The 26,040-nt window shown below is 45.0% G+C and overlaps 1 protein-coding gene across 1 annotated transcript in view; it reads right to left on the bottom strand.

The window, feature by feature from the left end:
- The window catches only part of MCTP2 (multiple C2 and transmembrane domain containing 2), a 526,866-nt gene extending 501,237 nt beyond the window's left edge, over positions 1 to 25,629 (bottom strand). The window contains exon 1 of the mRNA XM_036232007.1: positions 25,437 to 25,629. The gene's annotated coding sequence lies outside the window, so the exon portion shown is untranslated. The remainder of the gene's footprint in view (positions 1 to 25,436) is intronic.
- Between the last annotated feature and the right edge of the window lie 411 nt (positions 25,630 to 26,040).

Here is a 26,040-nt window from a genome sequence, read left to right as displayed (position 1 = left end):
GACATCCAAGCAGAGGAATCCTGGGTGTGGAACCAAGGGACCACCTGGCTCACTGTCAGGGAGCAGCATATCGCTCAGCATGGCTGGAGCATGGGGAGCAAGAGGGGGAGAAGTGCGCCCTGGGCTCAGCGGGGCCAGAGTTCATCCGGGGCTTGGATGCCATGGTGAAAGTCTAACCGTTGTCCTACAGGCTGTGAGGAGCCACTGACCACAGTTAGGCAGGACACAAGCGTAAGCTAGGGAAGGTACACACACATCTTAGACTCTGGGGAGCACTGACAAACATGGAAATGTTATCCAACCTTGCTTGACTGCCTGGCAGATGTCAAAACTGGTAAACTGGTACAGCTCAGGTCCCCGGGGTGTCCAGGCTTCAGCTCCAACACATCCCAACACATCTGTGCACAGTATCTGTCTGCTGGGCTCAGGATCTAAGCCTCACTATCAGACAACCAACTTCGTGAAGAAGGCATTTCTGATGTCAGTGACAACAGGATGATCATCCCAAGCAAGCAATTACAATGCAGGATTGAAAAATGGTCGGGTCACTATTGGGGAGGTTGTGAGCACTCCAAGGTTACCCACCTCCCTCCTCGAGGCCCAGGAAGACAGAGCTGGCCACAGTCCCGCACACTCGCACCCTCAAGCTAAACACCCAAGGAATGTATCGGAAAGGTGAAAGTAAACATGACACAAAGCAAGGGGAGAGACACCTCCATCTGAAGTTTTGGCTGCCCAGACTGCAGCTGGACCACCGCCTGGAGTGCAGGAGGGGGCGACATTGAGAGAACAGATGAGTTTAACTTCTCTAGCAGCAGCTCCATCCTCAGGTTCCTGCTGGCATACCTGTGGCTGAGTTTAGGTTGACTCCGGGAAGGCTGTTTGCTCCCTGGAATCCTGTGTATTTTGTGGTCAATAGAGTGTCACAGTTAGACCTACGCTTCACTGTGAAAATATTCATGCTTCACCAGGGGCGCAGGAGGGTGGTCAGGAAAAGAGGGGTTAGGCGACGGGGGTGGAGGTGCTCCTTCAGTGAGCTCTAAAACAAGCAATGGCTGCAGCACTCTAGGCTCGAGCAGGCATTGCAGGATGTTTGTGTCAAACACTAGCAAGATTGCTTCCCATATGTCTACTTCTAGGTTTCCATAAACTGGACAATCTTTTTTCAGCAAAATAAGTTTTCTATGGTTTACCCAGCTGAAGAAAATCAAAGAATCAAGCAAAAATTTGGGGGAGCTGGGGAGACAGAGCTAACAGCTCATGTAATTGTGCTTGATTTCGGTTCAACATTTATCGAGAATCTACCATGAGCAGGAACTAGGCAACACATTTTATGGCCTAAAAGCTTGGCCCTCTCTGTTCTCAGGGGCCATTCAGGACCTGCATGCCTTCCAGGTACTGAAAGGCAAAGAGTACAGTGTTTTAGTGCATGGACCTTGGCTGCCTGGGTTCAATCATGACTCCCCATGGCTCAGTTTCCTCATCTGTAAAATGGATGATAGCAACAACACAATGAATCCCAGATGATGTTTTGTGTAAATATCCAATTATTTCCTTAGGGCAAATTACTGAAAGGAACTTTAAGATTTTGAAGCTCCACCTAATAGTATAGAATTTCTTCAAGTGAAGAAATATTAACCAATGCGTATGTTAAGGGAGGGAAGGGAGGGGAAGAAGGGAAGAAGAAGAAAAAGACCCCCGCCTCAGTTAAAAAGACTTTGTCTCCTGAGCCGTTCCCTCTGCTGAGTTTGCTGTCCAGTCACTTCCTTAGTCACTTCTCTCTGTGTCTGCGCCAAACCATCCCTGGGAAAAGCAAAGTCAGACACTCTCAAATCCCAAGGTTGAAGAAGATAAAGACCCTTAAGAGGCAGGGGCAAAGCAGTTCAGAGCTTTTTGTTCTCCTGCCCCTTTGTCACAGCGACTTCTCCCATCTCAAAGGATTGCAACAGCACCAAGAGGCTGACACGGTGCCCATCCCGGTTCTCACAGACTTCTCCAAGGAAAGACAAAGCGGTGCTGGCACCGAGGACGGCCTGCAATGAAGGGGACTGAGAAAGAAGAAAGCGCCAGGCGGATCTGGCTGACCCAGTATATTCATTCAGTTGCTGCAGCAACTCAAAGTTAAACAATGAGGAGTGGAGGGGACAGCCATTTTCCTCATTCGGTCCAGTTGTCATGGATACTGGGATTTTAGAAGTAAAAGGGTGAAGGATTTTCTTTACGCTTATAATCAGTGCCTTTTTTTCAGTTACTTGGCCTGTGTCCTTGCTCCAGGTTGGGGACCTTCCATCCTGAGTCTGACTGCAGGAGGCTCGGGAATGGGAGTATTCTCAGGAGATTTCTATAAAGGTGACCTTCTGGTCAGCAGCCTTAAAATTTGTTCCTGTCTCGTGTCAGCCAGAAAAGCATAAGCATTAAAGGAAATTTTCACCCGCCGAAATGTTCCCATCTGCACGCCAGGGAGGCTATCTTTCTCCTTGAACTCTTTCCTCCCGACGTTCTGATTCTCCCACAAGTGCTCACACATGAGCAGTCGCCCAAGGTTTCAGCTTTGCAATACCCCCTACCCCGAGAGACTCCTGCTAGCTTCCTTCCCTGCTTCCTCCTCCAGGATGTTGCAGGAAGAACACAGCTGAGCTCCCTCCTCTGACATTTATTGCCCTGAAACGATGTCAGTGCCCCAACAATGTCTTGCTGAGATGTTCAGCATGCTATGGTGAGAACAGTGTCTGGCTCAAGACTCAGCTCTGTCACTCACCAGAATGACCTTGGGCAGAGTAATTAGTCTCTCTGAATTTTATTTCCACATCTGGTAAGATGTAGCTTATAATATTTTCCACTTAGCATTGTTGAGGTATTAAGTGATACAATGCGTGCCATATTGGGGCTTATAGGAGGCATTGCAGAAGTGAGAATGTCCTTGCCCACCTCTTCATCACCCACTTTCTCCACATGTACACACACTCACACTCTCACACACTTTAACACACAATCACAGTTAGAGATGGAACTGTTGGGGAAAAAGTAAAACTTTTGTTCAGGCTTGAAGGGTGAACAGAAGCCATTATTCTCATGGAGACCATTTGAGCATTCACATTTAACTTCTAGCTAATGCGGACGTTCACATGGTGCACTGAGTTAAAGAAAACACAAGATAAACAGTGATCAAATGAACTGAATTGTCAAATAATTTCCCCAGGATTTCAGAAAGAAATAGATCTGATTAGACATTGCCTCTCTGCATTCATGTATAAAATGGACTTGCATCTATCAGCCAATGAAGGCAGAAGTCAAGAGTAGATCTTCCTTTCTCAAGAAGTTGGGAAGATATTGGGAATCACTTTTAACGCATACTTTTAATGCATTTACTGTGAGCCAGACACTGTTCTGAGCACTTTCCAAGGATCATCACATTTAATCATCATTTTAACTATGCTTCATAGAGAAGGAAACAGAGACAAGGAGAAATGAAAAAGAAAATATTAGATACTATCACAAGGGCAACAGTCAGAATTAGTTCTGCCCAACAGGGCGATCATATAGAAGGGAAGAAAGAAATAGCGCTGGGAGTGTAGCTTGGGCCAAAGTCAGGAGGCTCCTGGCTGGGGGTCACAGCAGGTTGATAGTCTGTCAAGAGTAATCAACGGGTCAGAGCTAATGAGCAGAGCAATACGCTAAGATTTCTTTCAGATTTTAGACATAAAGTGGAACTGGAAGTGAAGACAGTAAAGCCACTTTAAGAGGACACTAAGGAGAGAGCTGGCATCACCATCACCATCTTTGCTCTACCAGACCCCCTTTGAGCCTCACAATGTCCCCACAAGGCAGAAATTATCATCACTATATGATGCCTTATTATCTGTCATGGGCATGTTTTTAATCAGCACCCCAAATAATCTTAAGCTATTACTCCAAATAATTCTGACAGAGAGAGCTCTGACAGTCAAAAAAATGATGGCTGCTCTGTCCGCCGCCAGCCCTCCCTTCTCGTCCTCCCGATTGTTCAGTTCCCCTACCCTCACAGTCTCAGTGAACCCCCCACCCCACTGGCAGGGTAACAACCCTGACAGTCTCCACGGTCCCTCCTATACCTCTAGGCTGGTGAGGCCTTGAGATACAAATGATTGACTCAAGTTTCTAAATAGAGACACTGAGACTTGGAGGAGGTTAAATGCTTTAACCAAAGTCCCTACTTTCTTAAGTTTCCCAGCTCGACATCAGTCGTCCTTTGGCACAGCGGTGCCTCATATCCACCTGGCTGACAGCCTGATCCAAGCCCTGCTCCTCCTGGTGACTGGCCCCAGACTGGAGTGGAATAATAGTGAGGGCTTGTGGGGCTCGATCCCCAGGAGCTGTCCCTCAGCACTCCAAAGACCCCCGCCATCAGCACCATTAGTTACAGAATGTCTACTGCTGTGCCCCGTAATCCAAATTGGGTTCAAGCCCCCAGCCTCCGCACTCCATTGTAATGCTATATTTTTATTCAGCACAAGATCAGAGCTCTGCTAAGACCTCATGTTGCCAACATAAAAGAAGAAGAAAGATTTCGTTAATCCCAAAGAAAATGAATTGCTCTTATATTTTCCTAGAAAAAAAAGAAAAGGAAAACATAAGGTTATTACATCCGCCTCTTAAAAAAAAAAAAAGCAAAAAAATCCCTGCCATCATGAGATGGTTAAAACATGCGGCTTAAAGAGTCACACAAAGGAGAGCAATTACACACCCCTTCACCTCTTGCCGGCTTGTTTTATTATCCTGGATATTCCAACTGTTTTTTCCTGGGATGCTTTTGGATACGATAATCCCTCCAGCCTTGAAATAGAGTATCAGAGAGGAAGCACGGTCAGAGTGGAGAAGATGTTCACAGGATTTGAGCAAAGAGAAGAGAGCAAAGATAAAGAATGAGTAAGAAAAAACTTGCTTTGAAAATATGATATGTTTTTATGAAATCCGAGACTTCCAGAACCAGAAGGGACCTTGAAGATAACTAGTGAGACCTTCTCATTAAACACACACACACACACACACACACACACACACACACACACACACACACACACACGAGCTAGAGAGGGGGTATGCTTTGTCCAAAGAAACAGATGCTTCATTTAGCCCTGTTCAGAACAGACTCTTCCTGGGCATCTCCCTGGACAGACCACATCACTAGGGGACCAGCTCTGGCCAGCTTTTGTCAGTTATAGTCAAAAGGCCACCACTCTACTCCTCTTAGCATGCTCAAGTCCCTCTGCTGTATTTGCTGCCCAGCTCACCATCCGCTCCCAGGAATGCCAGGCAGTCTCTCCCTCAGCTCAGCGTACGATACAGATTTGGAGTATCTTTCAAATGAATTGAGGTTTTGTTCCTTCCAACCTGTGTTGAAATTTACAAGACTAAAACAAAGGCATTCACTGTGCCTCGCTCTTGGCTCCACATGGGACACCAATTACTCAACGAAAGCACACTTGGGAGAAAGTGACCAACTCTGATTAAGGAGCCCCATGGGAGGGTGCTGAAAACAACCTTTTCTTTTTCTTTCACCAGTGGTCACTCTGCCTCCGTGCTGCTGGGCATTTGCAGATACAAATGAGTTGCCAAATGGACACCATTGCTGGAGTAGACCCCAATGCTCTGGGCACCTGCCATGTGCTGAAGCTGTGTAACGTTCTCTTCGTACCTTCCCTCTGACAGTTCTGCAAAGTTAGCATCATTATCCGCACTCAAAAGGTGGAGGACCGAGAGCCCAGAGCCACAGAATCAGAGAGAAACTAAGCTAGATTATAACCCAGTTCTGGCTCAAAAGCCATGGCCCATTGTTCCAGAATAAACCAGGAATCCTAGAATCATGGCTTTTTACAGCTGGAAAGGATCTTTCCTTTTACAACCAGAAAGGATCATGTTCATCTGAGACCCAAACAGTGAGGGGAGTTGATTAAGAACACGCATTTGACAAGTTGACCAGTACAGACCTAGAACCCAGGACTCCGAGGCCAGTGCTCTTTGCCTTTTCCCATCTACTTGCTCATCTACCATTGTCTTGGGCTTCTCAAGGGCCTCTCATCCCTCACTACTGACCGGCCTTGTCTATACTGAACAGGCAGATTTTATTAATTCTGAGGTGGTTAACATCTCTGTGGATGCAGCCAAAAATAAATATTAATTTTCCAGCTGCAGAAAGAACAATCTATGTAAGTTTCAACTGAGGACATTTGCAAGATCACATGTGTGGAGGAAAAGTAGCTATCATTTTTGCTTCCACATAGAGTAACTTTGGAGTAATCTCTGGAGATCCTAACATACACCTATATGGTAAAAGGCACTCAGCAATGTGCTGCTTACGTGTCAGAGAACTTGTGGCCACATAGCAAGGTGCCTACCTGGGTGCTCACCATCAGCCTCACGGTGTGGTGGGTTGGGATCCGACGCAGAGAGCTCACATACATAGAAACACAACCAAGAGCCTTCAGTTTGGAAGGAAAAGCCCTGGAGAGAAGAACTAAACCACAATAAAATAAACAAGGACGGTCCTCTTCCCCAAGCCTGAGGAAATCAGGTTGAACCAGATGAAAATCAGGCAGCAAGCCAAATCAACTCTACCTTGCCTGCATAACCGCTCCCTGTTGCAGTTTCATAAGAATGGATACCCTGCGTACCAAGTAAGCAGGTTCTCTGCTGGCAGATGTTTCTCTTCTGCAAGTGATAACAGTGAGGAGGCAGGCAAGGCAGCTGTGAGTGGAGAAGGGTGACCGTTTCCAACCCTGGTGGCAGAGAATTAAAACTCTTTGTACTAAAAGGAGGAAATATTGAGGTCGAACTTTATTAAACTCTCCAAGAGAATAAAATATGGGGTAAGTAATGCTAAACAGTTTTCTCTTTTCATCCATTAAGGGCAAGATAAGTGACAAAGTTCTTAAATTGTAGTAAGAAATGCTGCATTTAAACATAAATCGTAATGGAACAAGTGACAAAATTTAAATCAGTTTGATTTAGTTCAGCCCCAGAGCCTTGGAGCTTAAAGTTCATGCAATGTCATACTGCCTGGGTCTAAACTTTGATCTGGGCCCTTACGGGATGTCTGACTGTAGGTCAGGCATAACCACCCAGGTCTCAACCTCATCCACCACACGAGAGTCACAGCACTGGTTTTTTCTTCCTTCATAGCATCTGGGGAATGAGGTACTAAAATATTTGGTGTTTATGGCACCATGATCACTTTTCTGAGTATTCCACGTGTTTATCTTATTTAAGCCTCATGACAACTCTACAAGATAGTTACTCCTAATGCATGCACACACATACAGAGAGAGAAAGAGAGAGAGAGAGAGAGACTGCGCAGAAAAGGAAACAGCAGCACATCAAGGTTGGACAACATGCCCACCATCACTCAGTGGTAGACAGTAGAGCCAGGATTTGAACCCAGGCAGGCTAACACTGACCCCTGTGTCTCACAACAACACCATCTGTCATTCACATAAAAGTTCATCCTGGTGCTTGGCACCTGGCAAGTGCTCAGGAGCCTTCAGCTTTTGTATTGCTCTGATAGGCCCTGAGCTGTTAGAAATCACTGCCAAGCAAGGCCTCTCTACAAAATTGGCTGGGACACTGAGATCAGGGCTGTCCAGAGACCAACAGATGCATCTGATGGCAGTTTAGGGCCTTATCCAGCCATCAGATGTGGAGTCATTGCTCTTTAAACCAAGCCTCTGAAACAGGGTAGACACAACATAGAACGTGGGGGCCAGTGAGAGCTACGAAGATGATTCTTTGTTTTGCTCTGAAGTCTAAGCTTGGGATTATAATCTTCATCTTAAAAGTCAAGTTAGATTCCACCCAAAGTGCTGACCGCATGTGTTCCTAGGAAAGTGACATGTCTTCTAATGCTCAAGCTGACAAGTGACCTCCTAGCCAGCACCAGCTGGGCCCTCCCACAGACTCCCCCTTCTTTACAGTCCACAGGCTCTCAGCTGGTGGCAATGACTTGACCAGTATGCGCCATGGTCTGTGCCTTTTGCACCCCTGGGTCGCCTTGGATAGTTTTAAGGGTTGACTCAGAGCTGGCAAGGAAGAGCACACTGTGCATGCACATCGCAGCTGCTGCTTCTCACAGCACACCACCACCCACACGGCCTTACACAATGAGCATGTTTCACCAGGAGGCCCAGGTGTCTGCCAGCATTGTTTATCGGCCCGTGTTAAAAAGCCCATGGGAATCTGGCTTCCCTGCCAGCCAGCTAGGCCTCGTTCCTGCTCTTCTTGACATTCCAACTGAATGTCACAGCAGGGCTTTACGAATAGAATTTCTAAACCCACACAACTGCAGAAATAAACAAGTATAGCAATGCTACTCATTTCTTATCAGTAGCACTCCTTATTTAGTAGGCGTCAGTAACAGGGATTAATACCAAGGCACCAGGTAATATTCATTATCGTTTTGCTAGACCGACCTACCCTGGTCCCTGGAATTGTGCCCTTTTGCTCAGAAAGAGAAGAAGCTATTACCTATGAATGTCTGAAAGGCAGCCCAAGGCCCAGGACAGAGGCCACAGGAAAGTATGCTACAAGACGAGGGACTACCTATGCCCTACCGCATACACAGACCCTTCGTGATAGAGTCGACTCAGTCTCAAAGAACCCGTGACTCTCCCTATAGGTGACTTCTAGTTCTCCCTTGGCAGTCTAAGCAGCAAGGAGAAGCCACACTAGCCAACGGATTCTGAGCTTTCTCCAGCACCACTCTCTGTGCTCAGCACTCTATAGTTATTATTAATCCTCACAACAGCCCTATGGGAAAAGTTGGATATTTGGAACTGAACCCATATAACTTTTCCCATTTAAAATATAAGAAGTATATTATTGCATATTGCTTTAATATAAAAAAGAACTTTCTACCAGTAGAGCAGTAGAATAACAAAACAGGAAGAAGCGAGTCCACTTTCAGAAGAAGTGGCCAAACACAGGGTAGACATCCACGTAGTGGGGCTATGCTAGGTTCTGGCTAAGGAGGAACCCCGTGGGGTAGGGTTTCAGCTCTAGGTCCTTTCTTTCAAAGCTCAGGAACCCAATTTATATAAAGATTGTTACATATATTTATCTTTTAAAGATGAAGTAACTGACGCCTAGTGATGGCGATGTGGGAAAGGAGAGGGGGCGAGATGAGGAAGTGGGAAGCAGCCGGAAGGAGGGAGAAAAGTGGAGGCGGGGATCTATCTGGGGCTCCCTCCCAAGTCTAGACTCCCCCAGGTCAACCCCCTGAGCTGCTAGGGCTCCAGAAAGCCCTGTTGGAAAGCACCAAACTTTAGATCAGTGGTAAAAGCTTGACAACCCTTCTTTGTCCTCTACCGGTACAAATGTCTACCAGGATGCCAATAGTCCCTTCTTAAAAAGGCCTGCCCATAACTCAGGAGGTAGCCTCCCTGTGAAAGGCAGTGACAGCAGATGCATTTGTATCTGTTCAAATTCTTTGTTTACAGTTGCCTGAGTAAAGAAATATTTGCTATGTACAAAGTCCACAGAACACCATTAAAGAAGAAATTCAAAATAACCTCTAATCTACCTCCTAGCAATAGCCGTTGTTAGCATATCCGGTGTATCACCTTCCATCCACTTTAAAATTCATTTACTTTCATAAAATTGAGAGCCTACTGTGTTTTCATTCTCACTTACTGTGTTGTGAACATTTGCCATGTCTGAAAATAATTTTTCAAGGCATACACTTTCCATGTAGTTTTCATATGTACTTCTCTGATTTCTGGGGATATTATTTTCTTATATTCAGTAAACGTTTTGACTTTTTTCTACTATTAAATCATTTGCTAAAATAAATGGAAAATTTTTATATTTAAAGGTGAGTTGGGTTGCTTTTTCTTATTTATTGTGGCCTCGTCAATTTTATTGCAAGTATTTTGTTCAGCTTGGTGATAATTTTTTAATTGGGTTTTAGTTTTTTAACAATTAGTTTTAATTATGAGCATCACATCTATGAATAATTGTATTCATGATTTTTCCACTTCTGCCATGCCTTCAAAGTTCTTCTGCATGCCCAAAGAATTAAACATTTATTTCTCCTTCTTCCACTTTTTTTACTTTATTTTTTCACCTTTAACTCTTTTCTATTGTTTCATCTTATTGTTTCATTTGCTGCTTGTACTGCTTGCACTGTAACACACCACTTGGGCATTTAGCCCAGTTTTCATCGCCGCAGAACAGATTAACTTTCTTCTATTGCTGTTTTAGACATTAGCCTATATTTTTAAATGTCTTCTAATGCCAATTATTACAATAATGCCCACACAAAAAAAAACCTGGCTTACTGGTGGCAAGTATAATTTGAGAAAGACTGAAATTTTTTTTCACATCTCTCAGACAAATAAAGATGAAACCCATATATCATGAAGGTAAATATCCCTCATTGGAGCCCCCAAACCCCAAACCTATATCTAGCCACCATGATTTCTTTAAAATACATGAGTCCATCTGGGAAGAATTAATAAATATTTTTACACATATACAAACCTAGATATTTCATACAAAAATATCCCATGTAGCCCCCATCCTCAGAGCCTTTGGATAATTAAAAGCACACCAAAGCACTGTCCTGAATTTGCTCCCAGTAATTTGCAGGGGAGAAAATAATTATCCTGACAATTAGACCCAGAGAAGTGTGCTCCTTGTCAACAATGGCCAAAGATGCTTCCGCATCACCTTTTAACAGCTTAATTAATTTGCACACTGATTAAATCTCAAAATCAATCTAGGAACCTACCTGTTAATAAAATGATAAATGAGATTCATGCGATTTTTTTTATCCTGAAGCCTTCATACCCAGCTCATTTGCATATTAAAAACCCTTTGCATATTTCCCCCAGAAGCTGCTGGCTTCCAAGAGCCGCTCACAATGAACAGCTATTGCCATACATTCAATTACTCTCATTAGCCTAAATTCCGTGCATTCCATCCAGCAGATTGGTCATCATTTTTACACAGACCATTCTCTGCCCTGAGTGACCACCCTTCACTACAACCTTAGATATTTTTGATTCCTTTGCAAAACAGGAATGAAATCTATCTGAAACCAATAGTGCCTCTCAGGACCGAGATGCAGAGACTTCTCTCCCACTACAGGGCTCCTTCACATTGCGCCAGCCTCCCAGCGCCCTGCTTAGACTCTGTCCTACTGTCAATCAGGATTTCTCACAGCTGCCAGGCAGCCAGATGAAACTCTCCACTTTGGGAAGGGTCCTTGAAGCCCACACCGCACAGCTTCAGCTGAGCAAAACAACAGACCAGCAGGGTGGGGGTTCCATCAGAGGCTGGCTTCAGGCAAGAAAGTGCAGTAACCCAATAACATATTCAAAGTGTAAACAAGTTTTGGGGGGAAGGTAAATGGGGAGGATTAGATTGCTTTTTTCCTCCTCGTTTCCTTCCTTCATTCCCCTGCTTCAGCTACCATTGCAAATATATTGAAATGACACTGGATATGGATTCTACCCTCCGGGGAAAGAGAGAAGGCGGGGAGTGCAGGGAGGGAGTTCGATTTGAGGAGCTCCAGCAGATCGCAGCACCTCACTTAAATTTCACAACCCCATGAGATTAGTCTGCTCAGTCCCTGCTGACATGTCAAGAACCAGAAGCTCAGAGATTTGCAGAAAGCCATCCATCGTGCAACAGAAAGAGGGAGGGGGGCCACAGCCAGGGGGCTGGCTCTCTCTGCCCTCCTGGCACCTTTTTCCTTTCTCTCTCTTCCCTGACTTCCAGGACCAGCAAACAAACACACCCAGGCAGGCAAAGGCTGCACTTGGGCAGCCCCAAATTCTGACCAAGGCACCAGTGGGAGCAAAAGATTAAAAAAGTGAGCCGAGGGCCTTTGTAATCACTGTTCCTGCTCAGAAACTACTTCTTGCCTCACCAGTGTTTCTCTGAGGCTGATTGATACTGTGGAGCGGGAAACCCATGAGAAAGTCCCTTTCCCTCTCAAAACTGAGGGCTTCCAGTACGCTCAGCAAATGTGCCAAAACTGCCCTGCCCCCCGCCCCCCCCCCACACACACACACCAGCTTTCCGTGGTGAATGCCTGCGTGGGGCAGGAAGTAAGCCTGCCAAGTGCTGTTCTCAGCTAAACACTCCCCAAGCAGACACCAGGTTCCCATGTCAATGCCAAGCTCCTCAGTGCTTTCTGAAGGCCGTGGGCTGTGATGAATATGTGAGAAAAACAAACACTTGTCCCAAGGTTGGGAAAGAAAGGAAGAGAAGCTTGGAGAGAGGCTCCCCCAGGCAGGCCTGGGAAACCCCAGGGGTCTAATTGAAAGGTTTTAAAATAGTAAATATGAAATCTAAACCCAGATGGTGCTTTTTCAAAGAAGCAAACCACTCATTAAGCTGATTTCTTTGTGTAAGATTACCTTCAAAACAACAACAAGAAGCCAGCCTTCCTCCACTACTATCTTGCTGCCAAATCCCATTTTGATCACGTAGCTAAACAGACAGGAGCCATGAACACAGTGGGGGTCCCTGGGAGGAGGGGTTAGATGTACTCTCAATTTGCTACTTGGGATGAAGCAATATTAGGAATATTGTTGACTCTTTTTGTACCCTGGGTCCAGGTCTCAAAACCTTTTGAAAAGGGACCCAAAGGGGGAAAAGATGAAAGCCACTAAAGCCACGTGGACCTAGAGAACTCTAACAAGGTGAGTTTAGAGACTGGGAGGAGAGAACAAGGAAAGAAATGTCCATACTCTGCCTGCCCTACTCAGTTCAACCCACCCTGGTGTGAAGTCATGCACCCAAAATCATGGGGCTCCCCAAAGAGGAGCAAAGCTTCCCACCTTGTTTATTCGGCTTTCTCTTGGCTTACCCCTATGTGTACATGGGGCACTGGAAAGATGCAAATAGCTTAGACAGAACTGAGAGTCCCAAAATTCCAGCACTCCTCCAGGGGACCTTATGATCAACAACACTGCACCCCAGGAAACCTACATATACCATATTTCACCAAGTCAAAGATGCACCATTGTTTTAGAGGCTGCCTCAAGTGGACTGGGAGTGGGGAGGGGAATGCCACCATTGGGACTACGACGCACCATCAGTTTTAAGAAGCAGACTGATTTCAGAGCTCTTAATATGCAAAAAATAAAAAAAAATAAATGAGCATCTTAGAATCAATGAACTACATTAATACCGGACACTTACTAGGAACATAGCCGATGTCAGGCCCTGTGCCAAATGCTTCCCATGGATTATCTCGTTCACTCCTCACAACTATAATTATCCCCATTTTTTAAATGAGGAAAGCTGGTCTTCAAGAGCTGAATTAACTTGCCCAACATTACACAATGTGGCCAGTCTGCACATTCAGGCCTGTCTGAATTCAGAGGCCACATATTTATACTTATGATGCCCCCAAAATCCCCTAGGATGGAGCTTGGAAATACACATTTTCAGCCCTCACCCCTTGAGTTTCTGATTAAGTCTCCAGTGCTGTGGACAAAATTGCATTTTTGGCATCCATGTCGTTCTAATAAAGGTGGTCCCGGCACCATACTTAGAGAACCTGAAGGAAGTCACCACACACAGGTCCATTAATGTCAGTCCTGGTGTATCATCACGGCACAGTGAGTGCTGGAAGATATCGTTTGATGTCTTTAAAGGAATAGCATATAGCCAACGAGGTACAGTCAATTCAGTGGCTTGTGGCATGTTAGGAATTCTCTAAATACCTTGAAAGAAATATTCTGCCCTGGTGCATGAGCTCATGCACAGCTGAAAAATCACAAAGCCATTCCATCCAAAACCAAGGTCCTACTCAGTATCTGAGGATTGGCATGAATCAAGGGCTGGGCCAAGAACATATGTCCCTTTGGGGCTGCCTCATGCAGACAAATTTGGGTACACCGAGCACAGCGGGTGGGGGGGGGTTGTTTCTTTTCAATGCTGTCTTCTTTGGAACATCTCCTACAACTCAGTACCCCCACAGCAAACAATACGGAGTCTAAAAGGTGGGGATGATACAAATTCTTTCCACTGGAATGGTGGCTGACTCATGAACCAGAGATCATGAGCCTCAAATAAGAGGGACATGGGTGTGAACCTAGCCTTGCGACTTTGAGCATCTCTCTAAACCCAAGTGCTCTTCTGTAAAACAGGGATTACTAATACCTCCCTTATGCAGTTGTTGTTAAGAGAAAATGAGATCTCAGCCTTCAAGCATTTGACATAATTTCCTAGCACCCATTAAGAATTCAGTAAATGTGACTTCCTTTCATTTACTAAAATAACACATGTAGTGCAGTGTTTTTATATGGACAAAAATAATGGATAGAGAAATCAAAGATTAGCAAAATAGCAACTTCAATAAAAGGGCTGATCTCTCAGTTGGTAGTTCTTAAATTTTTCTAGTGACTGACCAATTGTTAGGGACACTGGCTCTGGATTGCTGACATTTGCATCCTGGGTTTGTACCTTAAAAGTATCCCTTATCTTTTCTAAAGACAAAACCCAGGAAGACTTGAAAACGAACAAAAAGATAACTGGGTGTTCTGGCTATGAATATACTCTGGGGTACCTCCACCTTGCATTGACTTAAAGCTATATTACAATCCTGTATGTTGAAGAAAACTTAGGGTAATGTGAGTCATTCCTGCCCATATAAATGCAGACGTGTCCCGTAGAAAGGCAATTGATTATTGCCCTGTGGATATTGACCAGTTCACATCTGTTTCAGCATTCCTGACTACGGTACATGCTCTAATCTTTGAATTTTCCTTTGAGCTTATGACATCTTACTGATCCTCTTATTAATTAATGAGTTAAATAAAATCTTGGACATGTGTTCATATTCTATTTATGAGAGCCATGGTTTTACTTTTTGAAAACATTGATTCTTTAACACTAAGCCTCTGTTTCCTTATCAGTCTGATGAAAATAATGAATGTCCACTTCATAGGGTGGGAATGGGGATAAATGATATAATCCATACACAGCACTGTGTCAGGCACACCATACATATATAATTAACACTAATGAGCAAGACCGTTAAGCTGTCAAAATTGTGTAATGATTAATGGATAGAATGTTCTCAATTTTAAATTGTTCTTCAACAATTTTTTTCTTAAATATTTATCACCTATTATTGCTTCCTTAATAGTAAGCACTCACAGAACAGATGAATAAATAAATAAGCAGCAAATGAATATTGCTTTAAAAATTTTGGAGGGATACAATTATGATGAGTTTGAGGGCTTGGATTTTGGATTTTGCTTATTTTTTAGGGACACGTGCCCTTGATTGCAATCTTATATTGCTTACATTCATCATAAATTCTCCTACTAAGATATTTCTAGTTCATATGATGAAGATTGTATTACTATTTCATAGTGTCCCCCACAGAATACAGGAAATTCCAAATGTTCCACACCTGAACACGGAAGACCACTGATCTAGGGGCTTCCTTAGAAGCGGGAGAGGGGGGGTCAGAGTACCTACTCCTGATAGAATTATTTTATAAGAATGTGATCCAGTCATTTAAGCTAATCTGGGATTAGGGACTCTTTAGAATGGGGACTACTTAGAAAAAAGCAGGGAAAAAGGAAGAACAGCAGCTACATTCAAACAGCACTTAATCTGTTGATTAATTCAGCAATGAATATTCCACCTGCTCAAGATTCTCAGTCTAGTCGGGGAGAAGGACAATTTTCTGGAAAGCTTTCCAAAATATAGAGAGTCTGAAGAGCTCCAGCAAGGGTAAATAGAGAAAGAAAAGATGTCACAGAAAGGATATCATGCTCTGTGATGACTCTTGAAGGAAGAACTGAGTCTAAGAGGTAAACAAGTGAGGGATTGGTATTGCAGGCACAGAGAGAGAGCAAAGGCACAAAACTGTGAAGGAGCCTGTGGATGTAGGGAAAAGCAGGGCCTCTATGTGGCTTGAAATGTCGAGAAAAAATGACATAGAGCTAGAAAGGTAGCATAGAACCACGTCAATTATAACGAGACATTAGAGTCCCATGACCCCCAAGGGAGGTATTACTGTCTCCATATTAAAAAAAAAGAAGAAGAAAAGAAAATTTGAGACCAGTGAAGTTTGAGGACCTAAGACTATGTATAACTAGAACTGGGTTATTAAAAACCTATGGTTTTCTTCAATGTGTAGTATTGTAAACACCAAACAACCATAAAGAATCAAGGGAGACAACTGAAAGCCCTAACTAAAGACAAATTTTAAGACTATGTCTCAGTCATGGAAAAAGTGCCCCTTACTTACACTGAAAATATAGACTTGCTCTCTGGACAAACATGGATGCCCAAGCCTCCTAGTTGTTGCTTAGCATGGGCCGTGCTAACAAATGAAATCATCCACAGAGTGCCTTGCTGTTTCCTACCCAGCTGTCTTCTATTTCCTCAAAGCCGTTCTTTGCCAAGGAGGCTGTAGCCTTTTTGCACTACCACATGGACATTGGAGCTGGTACAAGGAAGGAGCTCTGGAGACTGGTGGGTCTTGGGTCATCCTGAGCCCTGAGTGGGTCACAGCCAAAGCTGTCCTTGCTAGAGATTAAGAGGGTTTCTTTGGTTAATCTTTCCATGCCATAGGCCTTGGAGAACATCGCGCAAGCAAAGAGAAGACAGCTAAGAGATATCCACATGTACACACCCACTTTTATACAAGTGACGGTCAGCACCTGGGCAGAGCTGCACACCAAGAGCAGCTAAAGCTGCCTGAACTGCATGGCAACCCTCAGATATGTTCACCCCAGCTAAAGAACAAGCACAAATAAAGGTTGCCTTTCCCTCATTTTCTCCCTCTCCCCCCATTACCATCTGCAAGAGGTCTTTAGACTGACTGCCGGGCCGGAAAGGTTGACAAAGAGGCTCTCTTGGACCAAATTCTAGTCTGGCTCTTCTGAAATTTCTTCCCAACTAGGCCACAACTTTAGACTTCGTATCTGTCTTTGAATTCCCCAGTTTTAGAAAGAATCTTGCTAAATCAGTTTAACCAGAATCCCCCACCCTCAATATCTGATCACTCTGGATACCTGATCAAATTCCATATTCCCCACCATTCCTCAGGTGATGTCTGTTCACCTTGGTCTCACTTCAGCAAAAATCCCCCCTTACTCCTGATGTTCCCTCTTAGTAATTTTCCATCCACTGACCCCCACACCACTCATTAACTGTAAATCCCACTTGTCCATGTTGCATTCACAGTTGAGCCCAGTTCTATTCTGAAGTCTCTTTTCCCCTATTTGTTCCTAAATAGAATCTGTTTCCACCATTTTAATTATTGTCCAGCTCTGGTTCTTCTTTCACAAAGTTGGCAGGAACATGAGCTCCAAGAGTGGACCCCACTCATTCAAGCCATGACTCCGACTTTCCAATATGGCTGCCGATATCCCAAGTACAAATGTTGAGTCTCTTTCCTTTGTTTTCCCACCACTCCCACTTGAGCACAAAGAGGAAATGCCAGTCAGTCATGCAGCAAGGTTCCAGTGCACATTTGAAAGAGTCGGGACCTTTTTTAAAAATCCTCTACTGAAAAAGAATTAGAGAGTTTCAATCGTCTTGTATTATAAACATTTCTAGGACAAACATCCTTGTGCATAACTCTTTGCTCACTTGCCTGATTATTTTCTTAGAAATCCCTAAAAGTGAAAGTGCTGAATCAATCATTTGCACTCTCTAAGGTTGTTGATCCATATTGCAAAAAAAAAAAAAAAAAAAAAAAAAAAAACACCATCTGGAACAGCTAGACCAACTCACCTTCCCCGCAGCAAGTTAGGAAAACACCCATTTCCCACACCATCACCAATTCTGGGTATTGTAAAACAGTCCACCTTAGTTTACACATTTTCAATAAAGCGCATCACTGTTCTGCGGCGTCTTGACCTCCATCATGCTTGGACAGAAGCCCTGGGGCAGGGGAGAGAAGGACCAGACAGAGCCAGGCACACTAGGTACACAAAGTGCCTCTCCCTGCCTTTTGCTCCAGGGCAAAAAATGAAAAAGCCCTGGGGACAATGTCTTTATGGGCCAACTGAAGGTTGGAAGAACTTAAGGAAAGAAGGGGACTAGGGTGTCTGAAAGCACCTCCTGCACACTCCCAGGTAGAAAGCACTACACACACACACACACACACACACACACACACACACACACTTGCCAGTCTCCTCCATCTCAAACAACATCTGCTAGTGAAAGCTCATGAAAGAAAGAGGAAAAGCAAATACAAGGGCAAGAAGGGAACAGCTTAGACCTGCAGGTTAGAAGGGCAGTCGGTTCCCACCAGGGACCCCCCTGTCAGCTGCAAGCTGCTGCATTTGACATTTCAATGCAACCCAAGGAGGAAAGGGGGAGGGAGAGGAGGGAGCGAAGGGGCAGCCTCCAGACCTGAATAGGGACAAGGGGGAAATCTGCATCTCTTTAATTCTGCCACTTGTTTCTTCTCCTTTTTTTCCCTCACCAGAATGTGACATTCGGGAGCAAAAGGGTTTTCTCTCACTCTCTTTCTTTTTCTTTTTCTCTTTGACATTTAAAAACAATATACACTTGGGTGCTTTGAAAGTTGGAGAGAGGTGGGGGGAGGAGGGAAGAGGAAGATTGTTTCTGGAAGAATTGAACCTCAGGAAAGCTGCTTTCATCTTCCCTGTGACTTGTCCCAGCAGCCGGATTCCTTTTCATTGCTTTGGAGGGGAAAAAGTGAAAGGACTTGGATTCTGCAAACAAAAAAAGTAAAATCTGACCCTATTTAGTGAACGTACTCTCTGGCGGAGGAGGGAATTGCTTCTTCGTTGGCATGGCTCTCAGAGCTTCAAGGAACAGTATTCTCCTGAAGCAATCCTCAGACAATAGCGACAGCACCTCAATAGGGGCTTGGGGGTTAGGGTGGGGTCGGAGCCAGCCTGTCAGCCCCCATCCGGGTCAAGCAAGACAGCTGACCCTTGAACAACACAGGTGTGAACTGTGTGGGTCCACTGATATGTGGATTTTTTTCAATAAATACTGTAGATGTGTTTCCTCTTCCTTATGATCTTCTTAATAACATTCTTTTCTCTAATTTACTTTATTATAAGAATATAATACATAGAACATCCAAGATATGTAATAATTGACTGTTTATATTATTGGTAAAGCTCTGGTCAACAGTAGGCTGTTCATTAAGTTTGGGGGAGTCCAAAGTTAGACACAGATTTTCCACTGCATAGGAGTCAGAGCCTGGAACCCTCGCATTGGTCAAGGGTCAACTGTGCTGCCCTGGAGCCTTTGGCCTCTGGGAACACCAGTGGGTGGAACAGAGAACACATTTAACAATCACATTTGTCTTTTCCAATTCCCCTTCTCCTCTCCCCAGTTTACAGATGAGAAAACTGCGTCCAGAAAGATTAAGTGTGATACTTAAACTCACAAAGCTGGGTGAAGTCGGTGCAAAACTCAAGTCCTTTCTCTTCCAAGAATACTTCCATGTCACTGCTCCCTCCTGGGTCGGTTAAAAGAGAGAGTGAGCCACAATTCCCCATCTAAGTCACACAGTCTCCCAGCGACAGTGGCTTTCTCCACCCACAACAGAACAAAAATAGCAGGGATGTCAAGTGAAACATTCCCCTGGGGGAAGAAAGGGCAGGAATATCAGCCGCATTGAAGCAGGAAATGGGCAGGCTTAAAATTGAGAGGAGAGAACAAAGTTTTCATCCTGAAGTCCTCAGGGACTTCAGGTGGCTGAGTCTGGAGAGGTTTCCTGACCTAGCACCAGGAACCCTGAAGACACCCGGTGTGGCGGAGGGGTGCGGGGAGACATGGAACTGGGTCACTGAAGGAGCCCAAGCCTGAAGCAAAGGTGCACAGGTGCCATGCAGACAGTGGTCTTTTCCCAGCTTGCCCAGACCAGCAGCGGAAGTGCCCACTAAGGCCACAGGGCACCACCCTAGCAAGAACAGTGCCAGGCATGGGAGAGCAATATTCTCCAGCTAGCCAAAGGGGAACAAGAACCCATTAACATGTATATTTATAAAAATATGACCTTATTCTATACCCCAAGCTAGTGAAAGGAGACACGTGGTTTATATAAGTTATGTCTAGACCCTCGTTGCAGTGTTTTAAATCCCTTTAGCCTCCACATAAGACCAGAAAGGACAAGACTAACTCAAAAATACTATTTTCTTACAGTAGAAAATATTATGTAATGGAATAGAATTTATTTTAATAAGCTTTTAGTTTTAGAATGATTTTGGCTTTTTTTTTAATTGGCAATAATAGTAGAGGCCCAGTTTCCCTTATTATTAACATCTTACATTAATATGGTACATTTGTTACAATTAATGAACCAATATCAATGCATTATTATTAACTACAGTTTATAACTTTATTCAGATTTCATTAGTTTTTATCTGATGTCTTTTTTTCTGTTCCAGAATCCCATCCAGTATAGCATGTTACATTTAGTTATCACGTCCCTTCAGGCCTCCTCTTGCCTGTGACAATTTTTCAGACTTTGTTTCTGATGACCTTGGAAGATTTGAGAGGTACTGATCAGGTGTTCTGTGAAATGTCCCTCGACTGGAATTGGTCTACGTTTTTCTCATAATTTGACTAGGATTATGCATTTTGAGAGGAGCACAGAGGTAATGTGCTATTTTCACTACATGGTATCAGGGTACATCCTACCAACCTGACTTGTCACTGAAGTTGACCTTGATCACCTGGTTGAGAGAGTGTTTGTAGGTCAGGTTTCTCTACTGTGTAGTTAGTTACTCCATTTTCACTTCTTTCCACACTGTCGTCTTTAGAAAGAAGTCACCACATGCAGTCTATATTTAAAGAGTTGGTGATATGCTTTACTTTGTTAAGAGTGTAGTATTTACATAAATTATTTAGACTTCTGTTTGGAAGATTTGTAATAAACTATTTTTTAATGTAGACTGAGATTACTATTTTATCATCTGCATTTCTTAAGAAATAGGTGACGGAGGATATCAGAGAAGTTCTCAAACTGTGTTCCACAAAGCTGTAGGAATCCAGGGAGGAATTGTAGGGGCTTCGAGAGAAGGGAGGCAGTGAGCATGACTCCGGTCTCTGAAAAAGTTTTGCTTGATAGCCAGATTGAAGTTTTAACACCAGTGCTGTTACTAAGTTCATGAACTTGAGCAATGGATTTCACTGATGAGCCTCAGTTTTCATGTACATAGAATGGCGATGATAAGGCCCTCCTCCCATCATGGTTGCGAGTAGTAACAAAATGACAGACACAGAGCGTGGCCCAAGGTAGGCACTAGGTACATGATGGCTACTGACATGTTTAAAGGTTGGAGAAGTTATTTCTAAGTGTATCATTCTATAGAACCTGCTTCTCTTTTTCATAAAAATTCTCAAGTACCATTCCAAATGGGAAAATCACTTTGGTGTCAGAATTTTCTTCCTAGCTTTTCCATAGCTGGTCCCTAAATTCTGTCCAACTTTAAAACTCTAGTGAATAGGACTCTTGAACTGAATGGTCTTTTTGTCCAGCAAGAGAAGAAAGAACACAGCTGGACTGTACCACCTTCCTAGCTGCTCCCACCCATCCTCCTCATTCTGCTAGAGTGACCTTCCCAAACCCCAAATCTGTGTGTGCCTTTCCTTACACACCCTTCCAGGATTCCGCCTTCACAGAGCTGGAGATGGGCCAGAGGCCTGGCTGGACATCCGTCCATTCGATGCACAAAGATCATTCAGCATTTACTCTGCATCAGGCGCTGTGCTTTCCTGAATGCGCTGTGTCCCTTTCCGCCTTTTTCCTTTCTTCACACATGTAGTTCCATCTGCTCTGCCTTGCTTTCCTCACTCCTGATCATCCTCCAGAGGTACACCAGCTGCCACTCCTTTAAGAGCCTTCCTGAAACCAGAGCCTGAGATGACCCGCCCCACCCATGCCCACCACTGTGGCCCTGAGCCATACCCATGGTCCCCTGACCGCTGTGCTCATCCTGTCTCCTGTAATCCTTGTTCTCCTACTGAAATCCTCGCATTATTCAGGTCTCTATCCTTGAAGCTTGTTCTGTGCCTGGGCCAGAACAGATGGTCCATAAATGGTTCATTGAGTGAGTGAGTCCCCATTTCACCGCTGATTAGCTAGGAGACCTTGGGCAAGGTATTTATCCTCTTAAAGTCTCAAATGTCTTACTTTTAATCTGTAGATGACAGTGACTCCTCCTCAGATTGTTGGCATGAAGAGAAAACCAGGCAATGTGTGTCAGATACTTCTAGGCCTGGCCCACTCTGGCCCAATATGGATAACCGATTCTGATGAACTATTCCCATATCTCAGTAGGGAGCTCAGACATGGATTGTGTGAGTTATGAAAGAATGAATAAAAAACTCCAGTGATAGATGCCAAGGGTGGGAATGTGAAGCAGCAATGTCTAGGAAGAATAGGTCAGAATATCCAGCTGAGTGCTCCAAGCCTGGAAAGTGTCCTCGGCCAACCAGGAGAAAAGGAAGGTTGTTCCCAGGGAGCCCCTCACTGTGACTCACGGTACGAATTTGATGCTTCTCCTGCCACTCCCCAAAGGCAACAGGGGACAACCAGGACCTGTGCACATTCCCCCACCTCAGGTCTCAGCAATGTTGGCTCTGGCCTTGCCTGGCCCTCCCCTAGCTATCAAGAGCTCTGACTAAAGACAGGGTCAGGAGCACACGAGACAGGATAACAAAAGTCCCAAAAGGAGGTGGCAGTGGGGTGAGGAAGGGGAAGCATCTGGGCAGAGAGAGCAGTGACACCGGCAGAGGTATATGTCCTTGGCCGAGGAGATGCTCACCTGTGTCAGAAGCTTCTTTAATTATACATTTGAGAAGAAAAGAGGCAAGAAAGTGTCTGGACCTGGTGGCCTCAGAAGTCATGGAAATAGCATATTCTTACTGGCAAGTTTGAGGCTACTCTGTTGTCATTGCCCCATGACAGAAGCCAAATCCTCACTATTTATGTCACTCATTTAGGCCAAAGCCTTGCCCCCACCAAACCCTCATAGTAGGTTAATATAATCCTTGAAAAGTGACATAGTGACCAATAACTGCCCATCAAAGCAGTTCTTTAGTTTTGAATTTTTAAGGGCAGATCTCTTTTCAAAGAGAGTAGCTGTAGGCAGAAAGGACCAGTCGTGAGAGTCAAAAGACCAGAAAACAGCCTGGCCCAGGTGCCTGAAGTCATCATCCTGGTCCTGAGTTAATAGCTGGGCCAGGACACAGTGGAAAAGTGTGTCTTCAAGGATGCCCTAGATGTTCAACACCAAGGAATGGAATAAAACCCAGAACGAAATGCATCTAGCAAATTTCCTCCCCAAATGGCATATGTACGTCCATACAAGCCCAGCCACCAGCCACCATCACCCTGTGAAACTGACATGGTCAGATGTCATGCTAGCAGAAGACTTTCGCTGAAGCTGAGTTAAATGAATTACATCATTTTGCTGTCCAAGCTTAATTCCTGTGAAGTTACATCATAAAACCAGGGCATTACAAAGGATTAGGGGCCAAAGGAAGGTAGATGTGAATAAGGTTTGCATATGGCCATGACTCACGTTTAAATGTGGACCCTCATGACTCACCAGTGACACCAGCGTCAACTCCATGCAGCAGAGCACATTGTGGAATTCGAACCTTGTCCCCTGCTGCTGGGAACCCTGACAGGCCCCTGGCTTAGTCCAGAAGTGAGAGAAGCCACAAACAGACTCACCTCCCCAAATGGAGCCTCTGAAGGTAGCTCTGCTTATTCTAGAAGACTTCAAGACCATCTTTGCCCCAAAAGTGCTGCTGTCTGGAATGCTGGTAGGTGCTATGTGGCAAACAAAGGGTCCCAGAGGCAAATATACTTTGGGAAAGGAGTCAGCAATGGGCCTCCTCACTGCAAGCCTCCTTGGGGCCCTCAACCTGCTAGTGCTCGTCGTGAATGCCCACAAAGGCAGCAGAGCATGCGGCTTTTTTCAAACTTGGCTCACTGGGGAACCTGTTCTGAAGCAGAATCCAAAGAGGTTCGTGCACTGAACAACACCCTTGGAAAAGCTTTTGTAGCTGTGGCTTCTCCTTTCACTGTCCTCCCTTTGCCACAAAGACAGAGAAGCTTCCGGACGTTTGTGTGTCTAACACCTCTCCTCCTTCAGACCTGCCCAAATCCTGCAGACCTTGCAAGAGAGAGGCAGAACGAGGAGGAAGAAGGGAGAGTAAATCAGAGATTAGGAGAGGGAAGAGAGGGAAGAACAGAGGGAAGGAGGGAGCGAGAGACGTGAATGGAGGAAGGGAGGGCACTAGGACGCTCCAGCGCCATGGACTCTGCCAGGCGGGCTCGCAGTTCAGGCTCAGTCCAAGACCACCATGTCCCTGAACTTCCTTTCTTCACTTCAGGCATGAGGATTTCCCTGTGCCCTCCCTGGCCCTGAGCTGCGTGGCAAGTCAACACAATGTTTCTCCCACCACGTGGCTCTGGCAATGCCAAGAACCAAGAACTTGACGTTCCTCCAAGCATACTATGGCAGCCTACCCAGTACCCATTCTCCCGTCCTTCCTTAATAACAGACCTTGATTTAATTCAGGCTCACAATGTGCTCAACTAAAAGACTATATTTTACTGCCTCTCTTGAATCCAGGCAGAGATTGAGAAGTCTCTTTTTAGGGGGCTGATCCAAATGGAAGGAATAACCTTTGCCCATTTCCCCTCTTCCTTCTCTCTGCCTGGAACATAGACATCCTGGCCGGAGCTCCAGCAACCATCTTGTGACCTTGAGGATAAAAGTCACATACCAAGGATGGCCAAAGCAGAGAGCGAGAAGTCATCTCCATGCTAGCCTTGAATTGTCTGCTCCTGAATTTCCATATAAGGGAGAAGTAAGCCTTCATTTAATTTAAGCCACTTATTTGGTTTTCTCTTTTAGACAGCTAAACTTAAATCCAACACAACAGCTCTGCTGTTTCATGCCTCTGAGTCTGCATAGCTGTTCTCTCCAGCAAGAAGAGAGCTCATAAACAAGGGAACAAAGGCACAGAGGTAAGTGACTTTTCCAAGGCCACAGCAATGTCTACTCTGCCCTGACCACTCACTTCTCAAAGTGTGGTCCCCCAGACCAGCAGCAGCCTCCCCTGGGAACTTGTTAGAAATGGAGCACACATTTCTTTAATAAAATTATTTGACCCACCCCCATCATCCACAAAAATGTCACTATTCAGGGAACTGGCCTCTTGTGCTCAGCTGCCCAACTGCTCAGTGACATCAGAGGACAATATCTGAATAGAAGCAGAAGTCTGGGGCCTGATTCCCTAGGTGGGAACTCAGGGAAGTATGACAGCCACTTCTGTGTTCTAACCTGGGTCCCCCAATCTGTTTCACATCGACAATGACAGCACTTCTGTCTTTTCAGGTGGCCATAGGCATGTGACAGTATGAAAGGCAGATACCAATGTACAGCAGACTTCCATAAACAGTGGCTACTCACCCAATGGTCATGAAAAGCACTTTAGCCATGGAGTCTCAAAGCCAGCCAGTGACAGAGTATTTCCCCCAGTATTCCTGGCAAAGAGCTGTTCCCACGTTTCTTGTGACAGATGTGGCTCTCACTTTTATGCCTTCTTCCAAAAAGTCCTGTGGACCTTCTGCAAGCCCTTTGTTCCCAGAGAAGCTTAGCAAGGAATCTGCAGAGCTGCTGTGGGAAGCTATCCGGTGTAATCACTGGTCCTCCAGCTGGGCCTCCAGCTGGGCCCAGGTGGTAAGGACGCAGGCCCAAAGTGGGCTGAGTGAACCCTGCAGCAGCGAATAAAGGGGTACTCAGCTTAGTGGCAGAAACCTCTACTCTCTCAGTCTCAGGCAGGGGGGCTGAGGGCTTGCTACTCCTCTGCCCAGGCTCTGTTGGTGCCTCAGTCAGCTAACCTCAGGATGAGGACTGGAATTTTTTTCTTTTCCATAAAGGAGGCCAGACACTGCATGTGAGTGGCTCCGTGTGCGGGGCCACCCTGGAGAGTTCCCTGCTCTGATTATAGTGCTACTTGGTGGGAATGGGCGGGTGGGGGGGGGCGGGGAGGGGGTCTCATACTAAGGCAAAG

Source organism: Rousettus aegyptiacus, unplaced genomic scaffold (genome assembly GCF_014176215.1).
Source record: "Rousettus aegyptiacus isolate mRouAeg1 unplaced genomic scaffold, mRouAeg1.p scaffold_m13_p_14, whole genome shotgun sequence".
Classification (NCBI taxonomy): domain Eukaryota; kingdom Metazoa; phylum Chordata; class Mammalia; order Chiroptera; family Pteropodidae; genus Rousettus; species Rousettus aegyptiacus.
The sequence above is the reverse complement of the archived record's forward strand: the minus strand, read 5'-3'. Positions and strand labels throughout refer to the sequence as shown.